This window comes from Miscanthus floridulus, chromosome 8, assembly GCF_019320115.1.
Source record: "Miscanthus floridulus cultivar M001 chromosome 8, ASM1932011v1, whole genome shotgun sequence".
In the NCBI taxonomy this organism is placed as follows: domain Eukaryota; kingdom Viridiplantae; phylum Streptophyta; class Magnoliopsida; order Poales; family Poaceae; genus Miscanthus; species Miscanthus floridulus.
In genome coordinates this window covers 2,083,119-2,099,880 of record NC_089587.1, presented here as the reverse complement: position 1 = coordinate 2,099,880, position 16,762 = coordinate 2,083,119, and the positions used below count along the sequence as shown (strand labels likewise).

General features: G+C 46.6%; 1 pseudogene; it reads left to right on the top strand.

Annotated features, from left to right (window-relative positions):
* The first annotated feature begins 4,397 nt into the window (after window positions 1–4,397).
* Window positions 4,398–13,693, top strand: LOC136475495 (E3 ubiquitin-protein ligase UPL3-like; annotated as a pseudogene).
* The last annotated feature ends 3,069 nt before the right edge of the window (window positions 13,694–16,762 follow it).

Below are 16,762 nucleotides of genomic sequence, written 5' to 3'. Positions count from 1 at the left end.
CAACACTTAGAAATTTCTAAGTGTAAACTTCAGTTTTCAGTTTCTTGAACCCGACTTTGGCATGATTTTTCTCTCTATCCTTTGCGAATTAGGCAGTGATCTTTAAATGAGTTTTGTAGCTGGCATGTAGGTGTACAACTTTTGTTTTGATTTCTCTCGCTAACACTCAACGGATTAGGAGATCGAGCCTCGTCTTTTGGCGCTGTCAGTCGGCCTTTCGTTCTCTGAATCATTGCTACAGTGCCCGATAGGTTCAGAAGGTCACCGCCGCGTGGATGCCGTGCGTCGCCGGTCTTCTGCTCGCGCAGGCCACGCGCCGTGGCCGTTCTGGCACCGCTGGCCTCGCCTTAAGCCCCCGCGCGCCTGCCCGACCCATTCCCGGCTCATTTTTCGTTTTCATTCGCCTTCTTCGCTCGCGCAGAGCTCCACCGCCGCAGCCGCAGCAACTCCGACGAGCTCGCTCTTGCTCGCCGTCGCAAAATCGCTCACTACATCTTCATCGCAGTGCCGCCTTGTTCTCTTCTACCTCCTCCACCCCTTGGCTGCACCGTCTGAGTTGTGGTAAGGGCGCATTGCCCGTTCCCGACACCGCCGCCATGCGCGTGTCCTCACCGGAGTTGAGGCCGCCGTGGTTGGGGTAGCTTGGGACTCCTACGTCTTCTTATAGTTGCTTAGATAGCTCCGTAGTAGTCTAGTAAAGCTTGTACCAAGCTTGGTTGTGGCAATGTGAGTTCGCCGTCGCCGGAGCGCCGCAGCGATCTCGTGGCCGCCCGCCGTTGCTGACGCCGTCGTTGCTAGGGTACGGTAGAGGTTGAAATGAAGGTCTGGATAGGTGCGTATCGTCACTAGGAACACGTCGGTGCCGTCGGTTTCGTCGGGGAGATCACCGTCGGCGAGCTCGGCCATCGCCGCGCCGATGTGTGCCGTCTCCCCTGTTCCGTGTCAATGACACGGGGGTCCCGCGTGTCAGTCGCCGAGCCGAAGAGAGCCAGGCTTGGGCTGCGCCGTGTCGTGGGCCGTCGGGTCCCTTCGGGCCGGCCCAGCAGCGCTTAAGGGAATTGTTTTCCATTTATGATTTGTTATTTGAAATCAAAAATGGTTTGAAAAATGTTTGGATGATCAAACTTGCTCCAAATTTGTTGAAACAAAATTTTCTAGGTTCCTTATCACCAGATCTACTAGGGAAAATTTTTGCATGTCATTTTTGGGATACTTTTCTATAGGATTTTATTTAATCTTGAATATTGCTGATAACTTGAAAAATATGTAGAAAAATATATAGGCTTCAGAAAAATACGATTCCAAGTTTGTTAATCTTCTTGTGTCATGTACTTCTTAGGAAAAAATATGTTTCATACATGTGCTGTGGGAAAATTTAGAGGTGTAGTTCAAGCTCCTTTTATAACTGATTTTTATTATTTTTGCTAGAGAGCAAACTTTGTATAAAACATGCATGTGGTAATTTTTGTACAGTCATTATATGCTATTAAGAACCTAGGAAAAATACTAATTCTGTTGTTTGACACTTTTCATAGTACAAAGTAATTTCATGCTCATTTTTATGCTATAGCTTGTCATTTTTGTGTAGGATAGTTTACTTATCCAAATGCCATGAAATTTTTATGGTAGTCTACTTAGAGTAGTATTATGCTACTGTAATTTTCTCAGATTTTTAGGAGCATCAGAAATATATGTTGCTATTCAAACCTATTATTAATTAGGGTTTAAGCAAGTGTCGCTTTAAGTGTGATTAAGAAATTAGTAAAGCTTTGGTGTATCTTTGAAGCATTTCATAAGATAGGTTAACTTAACATATTAGTAGTAGAAGAGAATGCAGTAGATGACATGTGCTTGTATTATAGTTTTGTGGATGATGTTGACTACCTTGCATTTAAACATATCCATTGCATTCATCTCCTTCGATGCACCGTTTGCATAATCACTTACGCGCATTGCATCATACAGGATCGCAAACCGAGAACCCAGTCGTCATACCCGAGGAGCCCGAGGAGCAGTTCGAGGTGCAGCCGCAGGAAGTGCCAGAAGCCGACGAGGAGGGCGTTGAGGAACTTCCGGAGTGCCCCGATCACCGTCCGAGCTCCTTCGAGAGAGGCAAGCCCCGGAGCATTATCCTCCCGGTTTGCAATGATTTAATTAAATGCTTTACTTTAATTAATGCATTACGTTTAGGAGTTGTTTACAACCGTTGCTGCATTATACCTTGCTTACCTTTGTTATACTATATCCTTGTTACCCTGGTATCCGCAGTCGAGTCAATGCTTAGCTGGCTTAGACCGGTAGAAGTCGGGTGATTTCCTGTCACCTGCGAGCTATAGGTGGTTACCTGGATCTGCTTGGATGACTATGAAGTCATGGTATAACTAAGTGTTAAATGAAGTTGAGACCGGACGGAGACTTGCAGTGTTTTGGACTGTAGTGTTTTCTGTCTGTGTCGATTAAGGACCCGGCCGTTGTTGAGCCTCGAGTCATGTTGAACGCATGCCTTACATTTAGCTGGCCGGATAAAGTACCTTCCGACCGCGAAGCTGGGAGATTTTTCGGGCCGAGTAAATTGCCCGCAGCGCACTGTGCCGAAGCAGGTGTGGTAGGACACGGGGGCGGGATGATAAGGCCAAAGTGCAGTCGGTCGGCCCCCGGGTACATGTGGTTCCTGGCAAACTCGAGGTTCCTGGAAAGTTGGCTCGGTGATCAATATCTCACTTTAGCGGGTGAGTGAGATTTGTGTAAGGAACAAATCACCAGCTGGTTAGGAATCGATTCGAATCGCCATCGCTCCTGGATAGTGAGCACTTGACTTGAGTTACTTCATCGTAGTAAATGTTATGGAACACTTGGACAGTTATAATGAATATGACAGTATGGAAGTTGCTTAATGATCATTGGTTATCATTATCTGCTTAATCATATGTTTACTCTAGTATAGGTGCAAACCTAGTTGGCAGATTAATAATAATTAACTTGGCAATAATGCTTTTAGAAAGGTTCTTGAAATGCTAAAATGCTTCGTTTTGCACATGAGTCAGCTAACCTACTATAAAGCCCTTCATAATCCTTGGTGTCATTTATTTTCGGTTATGTCGGGTAAGTCTGGCTGAGTACCTTCTCGTACTCAGGGTTTTATTCCCACTTGTTGCAGATGGGCAGATGTACTATGGCTACTGTATCAACTGCCTGTATCCTGCGATGGGTGATGCTTAGGACCATGGGCATGGTCATTCCTTACGTCTCATCTGATGCTTTTGTTGGAGATGATCATTCGCTGGCACTATATTTGAACTCCGTGTGAGTGTGTGTGGTTTTAAACAAATGACTTCCGCTACTTTTTATTCGAACTTGTTTTGTAATAACTATGTTTAAACTCTGATGTATTTGTTATGCAAACTTTTATGTAATATGTGATTGGTGACCGCTAAACTTATTACGATCATGGCTGGGACATGAGTTGGTTTGAAATCCTTCGTGATTTCACGGACTACCGGGTTATACGGGCTTAAGTTTGCTAAAGCGTCTGCGCTGGCGGATGATTTTCTTACTTAATTTCGTATAATTGGTCGGTTCTGTTACAGCCACCACCTTGCCCTCCTTGCGGCGTCCGCGGCCGCCGCGCTCGCCGCCGCCGCGGGGGCCGCTTGCCTGCTCTAGGGACGCCTGCGCCTGCGCCACTCGTCGGGCTCTGGCTCCGGCCAGTGGTTCATCGGGGACGATGACGACAAGCCGTTGGAGCACAGGTCGCGGCCGCGGGGGGAGCGCTGGGGCTCGGGGCGAGACCGTGGGGCCGTCAGGGTTCGCCGCACGACCGCCTGGGAGGTTGTCGGGCCGAGTCATGGGTCGAGTCGTCGGGGAGCAGGCGCTGGCGCGCGCCCGGGCGCGGGGCCTGGAGCGTGCGCGGTCGCCGGGGGCGCGGGGCCGGGCCGCCGCCGCCGAGGGTGCAGGGCGGTGCTGGGCCCGGGAGCGTGGGGCTAGGCCATCGGGGTCGCGGGGCGAGGCTGGTGCCAAGAGGTTCTGGGGGCGAAGGGCGGGGCCAAGGCCTGGAGGTGCCAGGGGCGCAGGGCCGGGCCATCGGGCGCGGTGCTGACGACGGAGGAGGCCGCGTTGCGGTGCATAGGAGCATCTGGGTCGTGGGAAGAAGATAAGTACGAACAATCAACACGGTTTTCACCGTCCAAGGGCAACATGGACAATTTTATTGACCGGTCCCACCTATAAGGGCTACCAAACGGCAAAAAACAAACAAACACATGGACGGAATGACGTGTAAGGCAAAGAAGAGTGACAGCTGTCTGCGGTCAACTTTTACAATGGCTTAGTGTAATTACACATCTTTTACTGGCACACATGTAAAAGGGTGCCTGGGAACAAGGGGAAGCAAGCAAAAATCCCCGATTCCTTCCAGATCGACCCACCGCCGGCGAATCCAATCCAGGAGCTGTCGCTTGGAATTGGATTCATGCGCATCCGCCCGCTGCCGCTGCCGCTGGCCGCCGCCTAGTCTCGGCCGGCCGGCCGACCGGCCGCCCTCCTCGCGCGCGCGCCCTGCCTTGTATGGAAACACGCAGCAGCAGTCGCAAGCGCGCAGCGGCCGCCGCCTCCTCGTCCGCCTCCAAGCGCCCCCGCCGCAACTCCTCCGCCTCCTCCTCCTCAGCGCCGCCGCCCCAGCAGCCACCGATGGAACCCTCGCCCTCCTCCCGCCGCCGCTCCCGCGCCGCCCCCTCCTCCTCCGACCACCCTTCTCCCCCCGCCCCCGACGATGACGCCGACGTCCCCTTCCCCCAGTCCTTCACCTCCGCCAGCACCGCCCTCCAGGGTCTCCTCCGCAGGCTCGGCGCCGGCCTCGACGACCTCCTCCCCTCCTCCTCCTCAGCGCCCTCCTCCGCCACGTCGGGTCACCTCAAGAGGATCCTCGCCGGCCTGCAGGCGCACGGCGACGAGTCGCGCCAGCTCCAGTCCCTCATGCAGCTCTGCGAGATGCTCTCCATCGGCACCGAGGACTCGCTCGCCGCCTTCCCCGTCGACGCCTTCGTCCCAATCCTCGTTGGGATGCTCGGCCGCGAGGACGAGCCTGCCACCGCTGGTGCCAGCCCCGTCGTCATGCTGCTCGCTGCGCGGGCACTCGCCAACCTCGTTGATGTGCTCCCCTCCTCCTGCTCCGCGGTCGTGCACTACGGGGCCATACAGTGCTTCTGTGCTCGACTGCTCACCATAGAGTACATGGACCTCGCCGAGCAGGTGGTGTCTTCCCTGGTTTTTCTTCTTCTTTTTTTTCGCTCTGTATGATCAGTCATCCTCATTATCAAAAAAAAAAAAAAAAATTGATCAAGGTGCTGCTAACACATTTACTTTACTCGCCTTCTCAGTCTCTACAAGCCCTTAAGAAGATCTCTCTGGAGCACCCAACCGACTGTTTGCGAGCTGGTGCGCTAATGGCTGTTCTATCGCATCTCGACTTCTTCTCCACTGGGGTTCAGGTCGAGTCCTCTGATCTTCTTTCAGCCGTTCTTGTCTTGTGCACTGTTTGCATCTACTTACACCTCTTCCCATGGGGGCACATGTTTGTTGTAGAGGGTAGCCTTGTCTACCGCCGCAAATATTTGCAGGAAGCTGCCGTCCGATGCTTCTGAGTTTGTCATGGAAGCTGTCCCCTTGCTCACGAATCTCCTAAATCACCACGATTCCAAGGTACTTATCAAGCTCAGTCAGTCAGACCTCTGCATTATGATATGACTTATCGAGGTATATCATGTATTTCCCAACCCTTTTATTTATGTGCCTTATAGGTACTAGAGCATGCTTCTGTTTGTTTGACACGCATTGCTGAAGCTTTTGTCCATTACCCCGACAAACTTGATGAACTCTGCAATCATGGATTAGTTGCTCAAGCTGCTAGCTTGATAGCTGTTGGCAACTCCTCTGGCCAGGCATCACTGAGTACATCCACATATACAGTATGCACCAATTTGTTCTTGATACCCTTCTAGTGTTTGCCCTTTGCCGTGGCCCCTCTCACACTTATGCTAAAATTTGGTTGCACACTTTTTCAGGGCTTAATCCGTCTTCTCTCGATATGTGCAAGTGGATCCCTGCTGGCAGTTAAAACACTGCTTCTTCTTGGGATCAGCGGCACTCTTAAAGACATCCTTTCTGGCTCTGCTTTGATTTCTGGAGCATCAGTCTCCCCTGCTCTAACAAGGCCTGCCGATCAGGTGCATATTTCTATCACTGACTTAGGACTTGACTATTCTGCTAGTGCTGACTTTAAAAAAAAAAAACATCATTTCTCTCTCTGATTGGTGGATTCAATAAAAATCTGATTTATCAGTGAAAAATTAGGCTTTGGCATCTCACGCTTTCTAAAATTACATATACCACACATACCTATACAGCCTTTTTGAACTCTAAAGGCGACATCACATGTTCATAATTATAGAGTTAAATGCCTCAGTGGCCCCTAAACTTGTCAAGGGGTGCCACTTAGGTCCATTAACTTTGAAAACATATTTCTAGGTCCGTAAACTTATTAAGTGGTGCACCACACATCCCTAAACTTGTAAAACGATGCACTACAGGTCCATTTCTGGACCATACCAACCACTGTGGTGCACCACTTAACAAGTTTAAGGACCTAGATATGTGTTTTCAAAGTTCGTGGACCTAAGTGGCATCCCTTGACAAGTTCAGCAGGGACCGCTCATGCATTTAACTCATATGTACCATCGAGCAATTGTTTGGGTGATTTTCTTGAGCATTGAACATAGATGCTAAAATGTTGGGAATTGTGCTTGCCTTCTTAAGCCATACAAACAATCATTCAAAAGAGTAGTGAACTAGTATGTTCAAAGACTTGCATACTTTTATTGCGCTTTTTTATTGCCTGAGTAAGTCTTTTGTAATGTTCTAGTTTTAATGAAGCAGGAGGTGTTGGTTTATGGCACACAGGGGAACAAAAGTCTCACTTGTAACATGATAGAGCAAAATCTGTCATAGCTCATCTTGATTAAGTAGCTGTTGTGATTCTTATCGCCTTATTTTCCTTCCTAGTGTGCAAGTAAATTGTGCTTTTGGTCAATCGTATTCGGTATGGTACAGATACAAGAGTTCCTTTTCCATGCTATACAATTGAGTATGGATATATTATGTTGTCTCAGCTGCTGCTTGTTGCTGTCTTGCTTAGCTGCTGAAATCATTTGTGGTACATACACACAAGAGTCTGGCACTTGTTGAGTATGATTGTTTGAACATATACGGTTATCTGCAGCTGCCTCTGTATCCTCTCACTTTGCTGCTTAAACACTAACTCTTGAAGTCCACACTGTTTGACCCGTCAGTTTCATACTTTCATACACCTGTATGTTTCTTGTTGTCCAAATGTTTTTCATATGTTTACCCCTAATATTGCAGATGTTTGAGATTGTGAGCCTTGCTGATGATTTACTTCCGCATATGCCTGCGAGAATCATTAAGTTACCAACATACTACCATGCATATAAAGGCTCTTCAACAAAGAAATCTGCTTCCATCAAAGAAGAGGGGGCTGGTTCAACAGGAAACGAAAGGTCTGGCCGTGAGAGGCTATTGCGTGAGCAACCTGAGCTCCTACAGCAGTTTGGTATGGATTTGTTACCCACAATGACACAGGTTAGTGCCGGAATTCTTCTCCTGACAGCCATTTCAATTACTGTTTGTGTTTTGTCTTTTGGGTACTTTAATAGCCTGTGTGCTTGTTCAGGTGTATGGTTCTAGTGTAAATGCACCAATACGTCACAAGTGTTTGTCGATCATTGGGAAGTTAATGTACTACAGCTCTGCTGAGACAATCCAGTCTCTCCTTGGCACAACAAACATATCCAGGTTTTAATACAAGTTCCTTCAAAGCCTATATTCCTTTTGTCTGGAGAATGGTCTCCCTCCCTCCCTCCGAGCTGCACGTTTTTCATTAAAAGAACAAAAAGTTTCTTAGGTCATTTCTAGAGAATGTTTTCAGAACAATGGATGCTAAAAGACGAATAGAAAGTCTCTCAAGTCTCAATGAACATACTTCTTTTCCAATCCCTTCTAAGTTATTTCATTTCCATCTGCAGCTTCCTTGCAGGCATTCTTGCATGGAAAGATCCTCAAGTGTTGATTCCTGCTCTTCAGATAGCAGGAATAATGATGGAAAAGCTTCCAGAGACATTTTCCAAGCTGTTTGTGAGGGAAGGTGTCGTTCATAGCCGTGGAGTCACTTATATGTTCGGAATCTTCCAACACAGTGCCTTCTCAGGTGCCACCACAGGATAAAGATAATGATTCTGCCATGCCATCACGTCCTAGACGTCAACGCCGGCGTGGGGGTGCTGGGGCAGCAGAAAATAGTTCATTAGATGAATCAAATAGTTCCAACCTTGGGGTTACGTGCTCAACAACAATCGCTTCAGAAGCTCCAAACACCAGCCTTCGTTTCGCAGTTAGCGACCATGCAAAGTCTTTCAAAGATAAATACTTCCCAGCAGGCACTGATTCAAGTGATATTGGGGTTACTGATGACCTTCTTAAACTGAGGGCACTCTGTGCAAAGTTGAATACTGTATCTGAAAATGTCAAAACAAAAGCCAAAGGGAAATCAAAAGCTATAAGCGCTAACTTTTTGGATATCTCAATTGATGTCGACGAACAATTAGACAAAATAATATCTGAAATGCTCTCTGAGCTTAGCAAAGTTAATGGTGTTTCCACATTTGAATTCATTAGAAGTGGTGTTGTCACGGCATTGCTTGACTATTTGTCTTGTGGGACATTTGGGAAGGAAAAGGTATCTGAAGGAAACCTACCTCAGCTTCGTCAGCAGGCCCTTAGGCGATACAAGTCCTTCATATCTGTTGACCTTTCTATTTATCATGAACGGGATGAAACTCCCATGGCACTGTTGGTTCAGAAACTGCAAAGTGCATTGTCTTCGCTGGAATGTTTCCCTGTTGTGCTCAGCCAGTCTAGTAGGATTGGTATTGGAGGGTCACGTCTGACTTCAGGTCTTAGTGCTCTGGCTCAACCCTTCAAGCTTCGTCTGTCCCGAGCTCAAGGTGAAAAATCGCTTCGGGATTATTCATCAAATATTGTGCTTATCGATCCATTTGCCAGTCTAGCAGCTGTTGAAGAATTCCTTTGGCCCAGAGTTCAACGCAGTGAGGTTGCGTCAAAGCCTATAGTTCCATCTGGTAATAATTCTGAATCTGGGGTTCCTGGCACCACAGCTGGTGCATCATTAACAGCTGCAATGGCTCAATCTGGTCGGCGTCCAACAACAAGATCAAAGTCATCTGCAGGGGGTGGTACATCTAAGAAGGATTCTCATGATGAAAGCACTAGTACTGCCAAAGGGAAAGGCAAAGCTATTGTAAAGCCAAACTCAGATGAACCAAAAGGACCTAATACAAGGAATGCTGCCCGCCAAAAATCTGCTTCAGAGAAAGATTCGGAAATGAAGCGAGCACATGGCCACGGTAGTTCAGAGGTATTTTTGTTTGTTTGTTTACATGCCTCGTTCCTGGTTAGTTTGTCTAGCAAAGAAAAGTTACTGTTTCCTATTCATATTTGGTGCCACCTATAGAGCTCATGGCTTGGGCACCAAATGAACATGAGAATTTTAGCCGTGGATCTAGTTCTTAATATAAACTACCCTCATAAGCTGTAAGCATGATTTTGTAAGTTCAAAACTGTGCCAATCTAAAAAATCTTAGGATAATAATCCAGGAGCAGGCTCATTTTTTAGCTGGGAATGGAAGCATGGTAACTGATAAGTAGTACATTCTACGTTGGTATATGCAGGATGAAGAGCTTGACACATCTCCCTTTGAGATTGATGATGCTTTGATGATTGATGATGATGACATTTCAGATGATGACGACGACGACGACGATGATCATGAGGTAACTGTCTGCAAATTGAATGCCCCCCCCCCCCCCCCCCCCCCCCCCCCCCCCCCCCCCCTTTTTGTTTTGCTTCGTTGCAATCACTGGTAGTTGTTTAAGCTTATATTTATTTACATTATGACAAAATACCCTTTTAGTTTGTCCAAGATCATTTGTGTTCTTCCCAACTAATTTAATAACCTCTCCAAATTCTTAGGTTCTCCAAGAAGGGTCTCTTCCAATCTGTTCTCAAGATGGTGTGCATGATGTGAAACTGGGTGATGCCGATGAGTGTAACATTAGCTCAGCCAGTTTTAGCCAGGCGCAGCCATCATCTGGTTCCGGTGCTAGAAACACTTCTAGCAGGGGACCGGATTCTACTGAATTTCGAAGTACGAGCACATTCGGTTCACGAGGTGCAATGTCATTTGTTGCTGCAACGATGGCTGGGCTGGCTTCTGTTGGTGGTCGCAGTGTTAGAGGTGGCCGAGATCGGCGTGGTCTGTCACTTGGAGGTAGCATGAATGATCACAATAAACTTATATTCACTGCTGGTGGGAAGCAGCTTAGCAAACATTTGACTGTATATCAAGCTATCCAACGTCAACTTATGCTCGACGAGGATGATGAAGAAAGGTTTAATGGATCTGATATACTGAACGATGGAAACCGCTTCTGGGGTGATGTGTTCACAATAACGTACCAGAAGGCTGATAACCAAGTTGAGAAGGGATGCCACCGGACTTCCACCTCGTTAAACATAAAATCAAATTCTTACAGGTCTATCTCTGAAGCACAAGGGGTTTCTCTTCTTGATAGCATCTTACAAGGAGAACTTCCTTGTGATCTTGAGAGAACAAACTCAACATACAACATTTTAGCATTATTGCGTGTACTGGAGGGGCTTAATCAGTTATCCTCTCGTTTAAGACTACAGGGAGCATCTGATGATTTTGCTGAGGGAAAAATCACTACCTTGGATGAGCTATATAGAACTGGAGCCAAGGTACCTTCCGAAGTGTTTGTCAATAGCAAATTGACACCAAAGCTTGCTCGGCAAATGCAGGACGTTCTCGCACTATGTAGTGGCAGTTTACCTTCTTGGTGTTATCAAATGACCAAGGCCTGCCCATTTCTGTTTCCTTTTGAGACAAGGAGGCAGTACTTCTATTCCACAGCCTTTGGGTTGTCGCGAGCATTGAATCGACTTCAGCAACAACAGAGTGACAATCACAGCTCTGGTGGTGAAAGAGAGGTCCGGTTTGGCAGGTTACAACGTCAGAAAGTTCGTGTTTCCCGTAGCCGTATTCTAGATTCTGCTGCTAAAGTTATGGAGATGTTCTCTAGTCAGAGGGCTGTTCTTGAGGTGGAATACTTTGGCGAAGTTGGATCTGGGCTGGGGCCTACTTTGGAGTTTTATACTCTCTTAAGCCATGAACTACAAAGTGCTCAACTGGGATTATGGAGATCTACTTCTTCATATGATTCAGGATTACACATTGATAGGAAGGATGTGATTAGTTTAGATCCTGAAGATGGCTCGTCAGGAAAAGGACCCAACACAGATCTACCAGGTGATGGCAGGCATTTGATACAAGCTCCTCTTGGATTGTTCCCTCGACCTTGGCCACCTAAAGTTGATGCTTCAGAAGGTAGCAGACTCTTCAAAGTTTTGGAGCATTTCCGCTTAATAGGTCAAGTGATGGCAAAAGTCCTGCAAGATGGCAGACTTTTAGATTTGCCTTTATCAACAGCGTTTTATAAGCTTATACTTGGACAGGTATGTACAGAGAAGCTCTATTCCCAAGTGCAGTGTATTTGCTTTCATTTTGTTTTGCTTTGTTTTATGGGTTAATTGGTTCGGTGTTGTATTCTCTTTTCATGACTTAATGCATTTCCACTGGCCAGGAGCTTGATTTGTTTGACATAGTCTCATTTGATTCTGAGTTTGGGAAGACATTGCGAGAACTGCGAGTTCTTGTTGAACGAAAGCAGTTCCTTGAATCCACTTGTGGCAAGAATCAGCTACAAGTTGCAGATTTGCGTTTCCATGGCGCTTCTATTGAAGATTTGTGTTTAGATTTTACTCTTCCAGGTTATCCTGATTATGTGCTCAAAGAGGGTGAAGGAGGCACAATTGTAAGTGATTAAGTCCATATTAGCGTGTATTTATCTTGGTGATTTCACTTTATATTTTTAGCCTGTTAGTTAACGCAATTATCATTTGCAGGTTAATATTTACAATTTAGAAGAGTATATTACTTTGGTAGTGGATGCTACAGTTAAGTCAGGGATAAAGCGACAGGTTGAGGCATTTAGATCAGGGTTTAATCAGGTACAGCCTCATTGGTATTGCTTTCATATAATCTTATAATAATTCCACTTGTTCTGATTTTGTGTAGTTTAGTTTACTCCTATAATTCTTGTTTATTTTAATATTTCATAGGTGTTTGACATGTCATCCCTCCACATATTTTCACCTCAAGAACTTGACTATCTAATATGTGGCCGACAAGAAATTTGGGAGGTAATGTTCTGTCCTCTTTATCCAAGTTATTATATGTTAAAAGTATGGCACTAAATAAACCTTGGAATCTGCAGTTGGAATCCCTGGTGGATAACATAAAATTTGATCATGGATATACTGCTAAAAGTCCTGTGATCGTGAATGTAAGCTCATTCATTCTCATATGCTACATCTCTTACATACATCCAATTGTGGTCTTTGAGAAATGCGGTTCCTTGATTCTTGCTGTTTGTAGCTACTCGAGATTTTGTCAGAATTCACCCCTGAGCAGCAGCATGCGTTCTGCCAGTTTGTAACTGGTGCTCCTCGGCTTCCACCTGGTGGATTGGCAGCCCTTAATCCCAAGCTTACTATAGTTAGGAAGGTACTTTTTCATGGTGTATCTATCATGGCATTTACTATTATAACATGTGCCTACCTATTCTGCTTGATGTTATTTTTGGGGTAACTTGGTGTTACTTTTGATTACTGCCAGCACCCTTCAAGTGCTGTTAATACTTCAAATTCCACTGGGGCAACAGAGTCTGCTGATGATGATTTGCCTAGTGTGATGACGTGCGCCAATTATCTGAAGCTGCCCCCGTACTCCACAAAAGTATGGTGTCCTTGCTGTTTTTTTTCTCTCTAAAATGTCAGTTGACATTCTGATGGTTCCTGCTTATGGGCTATTGCTATTGTTTGGACAGGAAATCATGCGCAAGAAGTTGCTTTATGCGATCCTGGAAGGCCGAGGATCGTTTGATCTTTCATAAGAAATATATAATATCCGAACTAACATACAGGGGTCAATTTTATGCTGGAGTTAGTTTCTTGGTTGGTCCATATAACAAAGGTTGAGGTTACCAGCCGCGCAGCAAAACGGCTTCAAGGGCGAGAGCCCAGTCCTCACTCGGATGCAGGTGCTGCTGTCAATTTCTCCTTTCTTTTACATTTGTTCAGCCATATATTCTCCTTGTCACCTACGATTACGAATTTACAGCTTTTTGTCATTGAGGAAGTTTAACACGTTTTGGTTTGTCTATGATCTGTTTCCATTGGGCAGGCTAGGCCATATAGCCCCTTGAGTGAGTGAGGATATGTGCCAACAAGAACCAAAAGGGAGCCCTTTCTTTCAGTACATGTAAATAAAAGGGAATTTTTGTTCCAGAATCCAGAATTGGTGATGTGATCATGTTGATCCAGAATTGTCATCTGTAACAAGAACATGTACATGTGTGATGACTGACTGTTAATAAATGTGGCCCAGTGTACCAATTTTTGGTTTCCTTTGAGCACTGGCAGTACCATGTTCTCCGATACAGAAACGCTACAACAGAATGATGTGGTTACCACGATCCCACCCAATTCCTCCACTACTGATGCCATTTCACCAGAGAACGAGGATATTATGTTCAGTTGATTGAAAGAAATGATACTTTAAAACGGAAAGGAGGCAAATACTGCCATTCGAGGTGATTGGCCCCCAAAACAAGGGGAAAAACATGTGGAAAACTTTGATGTGATAGCAACAAAATCAGCCTGGTTTGCAGCCCAAAACGCTTGCTGCTCATCATCTCTGAGACCCTGAGCGTCCGAACGCGTTATCTCTGATACCCCTTCTCTCAGGAAGGAAAGCATGTTCCATGTATGGTGCAGCTGTAAACCAAATTACATGTGTAGTGAAAATATATATGGTAAATAATTTGGCGAGTTTGTCAATTGAACTTACGTACAAGGATATGCCGGAATTGAGCAGGTGCATTCCTGCAGGGTTGGAGTCTTGGATAGAGGGGAAAGGAAGTGGGACAATGGACGAACATGAATAAAGTGAGAGAGACTGGGTCCTAGATATTTGATTCTTTATATTTTAAAGCAACTCTAGGAATTTCCAAAATGAACTCCCTATTTAGATATTTTTGCAAAAAGAGAAAAAATATCTTTCCAATAGTTTGGTAAAGTAACTCCTTAAAAAGTATAAGAACTTAGATCTTTTCTCCAACTCGTAAGTTTCCGCGGTCGATAGAAACTCCATATGCACTCCCCACCATCGAACGTTTTTCTCGATAGATCAGAGTAAATTAGACAATGTGAGTAATAAATTAAGAAAATGAAGAGTTCATGTGAGAAAACAGTAAGAGTTGGGTTCCCAATGTAAACCGTTTATATAGGAAGCAAATATAGGAATGTGAATTAAACTGAGGTTGCTACCTATTTTGTTAACTTGCTAAATTTATTGATTTAGCGAGTTAATTATAGGAAACACCGTTAATTTATGTGGTAGTTGTAAGTTTTAAACTTTGTCTTGTCCATGCAAATGCCTATTTTACTTGCTGATTATGTTATTATTATGTATGCACACTGGAATGAATTAACTAATGAATACAGTGACTACTAAAAGACAAATACAAATACATATTGTCGGGTTCATAAACCCGGGGTCCCTCATGGACCGGCTTCTCAATAAAGGCTCGGCCCAGCAGATAACGTTGCGAACGACGCATAACTCATGGACCGGCCCAAAAACCTAAACGATAGGCCAGAAGGGCAATCCAATCTCCGACTGAAAGGCCTGGCCGAGGAGAAACGACGTCCGCTTCCGACTCCGGTCCGCTTCTCCTACCGGAAGGCCTCACTGAGGAGGAACAACGCTCGCTTCCGACTCCGGCCCGCCTTCGAACGGCCTCTCCGACCGAAAGGCCTGGCCAAACACTACTTCTGACTCCGACCCGCGTCTCCGACCGGGGATGCGCCGAACCCCTGCTTACAGCTCTTCTCCGACGGGCGCAATCAGAGCCGACTGGGACCAACCGACCGGGGACGCCCGCTCGGTGCGAACCAGGAAACGGACGGAGAAAATAAGGCAGGGCACTCAAGTCAACCGCAATACCGAGGACCGTACCAATAGGGCATGTCAGAAGGGTACCCTACAACCTTCCTGGCATGTCAGGACCCAAGCAGTGTTGTGGGCGCCGACATTTATCCTATAGTGTTGTGGGCGCCATCAACTCCCATACCAGACAAACACGGTAAGGCTCCCCCCACATCCCCACATGCCTCCAGGCATCAACAGTGTTGTGGGCGCCGGCATTTACCATACCAGGCGAACATGGTAAAAACCCCTACATGTCTCTGGGTATCAACAGTATGACAGGCACCAATGTCTACCATATTGGAAGAAGACGACGCAACCTCCCACATGCATCTAACATTTAACAGTGTTATGGGCGCCTACAATCATCTTTGTACCCGACGGCGTGGGCAACAAGACTTAGTAGCATGCGTACTCTCTTTCTCTCACTTGTAAGGGCCGTCCCCTTTACCTATAAAAGGGGATGCGCTCTCTCCCAATAGATAGATCGATCAATTCACTAGCACACAACAGCAAAATCACTAGGTTCAAACCCCGAGCATACGCTCAAACACTTAGCACATAGTGGAGCTCCTGTCACTCTCGGCCCTCCAGACCAGAGTCCGACCGGACCTCTTGTACCCCCCATCTTTCTCCCTTCTGTTTGTAACCCTACAGCAAACTTCAAGCACCTGGGCTCAGGAATAAAGTCAACGACCGACTCAAACTGGACGTAGGGCACGTTGCCTGAACTAGTATAAACCCTGTGTCATTAAGTGCTAGGCCACCTCCGATCACAACGTACAGCAAAACTACAAATATTTATGTGTTGGTCACTTTCTACACCGACAGTTGGCGCTGTCCGTGGGGAAGACGCTGTATGTTCACACTTTTGGTCATCGGATGGCCCACTTTTCCGCCACCCTTCGCCATGGCGGGCTCAAGCAATACGACTCGCTTTGGCTCACTGGAGTTTACCCGCACTCCCACCTGTTGGGATGTGGGTTCCACCCGTCTTTGAGCCATCACAGGCCTTCCTCTTCGGAAGCCTGGACTTCGTCGCCGACTGGCTCGGCGTACTACACCTCCGCGAGGAGGCACTTGTTCCGGCGTCCGGCGGAGGGACGCCCTCCATCGGCTCCGGGACACACGACGACTTCAACGACGAGGCACCTACGCTAATCTGAGCAAACACTCCGCTCAAACCCCGTTGCGAGTAATGTACATGCTGTTATTTACTCGCTATTTATTATCTTCCGCCGATTATCCGAAGGGACCATATTGTCCGCACCGCAAACACCGTACGACCGGTTCCCCTGCGAACTCATGTCCCCCACGGACGTGTACTCTCGGGGGCTCCGAAGGACGCCGGCGCTGCCCCCTCTCACATATGAATTCGTGGGAATGGCGAGCTATGCTCCCACCACTTTCCACGAAACTCTTGGATGATGAGGTTGAGAGCGACGGCTCCAGCATCGGCGACATGGCACCTAGCCACCATCCAT